General features: G+C 58.3%; 1 long non-coding RNA gene across 1 annotated transcript; it reads left to right on the forward strand.

Moving 5' to 3' along the window:
• The first annotated feature begins 16 nt into the window (after positions 1-16).
• Positions 17-664, forward strand: LOC107735177 (uncharacterized). Its single transcript, XR_001639318.1, has 3 exons — positions 17-212; positions 298-504; positions 587-664. It is a non-coding gene; the product is annotated as an uncharacterized LOC107735177 (long non-coding RNA).

A 664-nucleotide genomic window follows, 5' to 3' on the forward strand; every position in this document is an offset into this window, starting at 1 on the left:
TGTTTCCTCAGCGCTATAACTGCTTCAAGCATCACTGGAGCGACGCGCGGAGGAGCGTGTGTTTGGAGGTCACGCCGGGAGGCATCGATCAGATCGACCCTCAGAGCAACCGCGTGATCTGCTCGTACGACTACCGCTGCGTGGAGGGCTTCGCCGAGCTCTCCGACTATCAGGGAGGCTTCTGTGTGCTGTATGGAGGCTTCGGCAGACTGGTGTGTGTTCAGTCCTGATTCAGCACAGAGTGACCTGTGATTCACTCAGAACTCACCTCCTCTCTCTCACTCTCTCTCACTCCAGCATCTGTTTGCGTCCGAGCACCGTGACGAGATCATTCGCAGTGCGATCGAACACGCCGGGAGCTTCATCGGCATCACGCTGCGCCTGCGTAAGGAGCTTCTGGCGTTCGAGGGCTTCCTTGGCGAGCGTCTGGGGAAGTACGGTTCGGACGAGTGCATCACCTCACTGACCGAGTTCATCGTGCAGAAGATCACGCCGCGGCACACGGTAAGATCAGCTCTGCACCTGATGGGCTTTCTGGTGTGTGTGGGGTGGATCTGATGCATGCTCGTGGTTGTGTTGGTCTCAGGAGCCTGTGAGGAGGATCCTGGCGCTCACAGAGACGTGTCTGGTGGAGCGAGACCCTGCCTCTTACAACATCGTCACC

The sequence above is a fragment of the Sinocyclocheilus rhinocerous genome, unplaced genomic scaffold, assembly GCF_001515625.1.
Source record: "Sinocyclocheilus rhinocerous isolate Xijiao unplaced genomic scaffold, SAMN03320098_v1.1 C35849104, whole genome shotgun sequence".
Lineage (NCBI taxonomy): Eukaryota > Metazoa > Chordata > Actinopteri > Cypriniformes > Cyprinidae > Sinocyclocheilus > Sinocyclocheilus rhinocerous.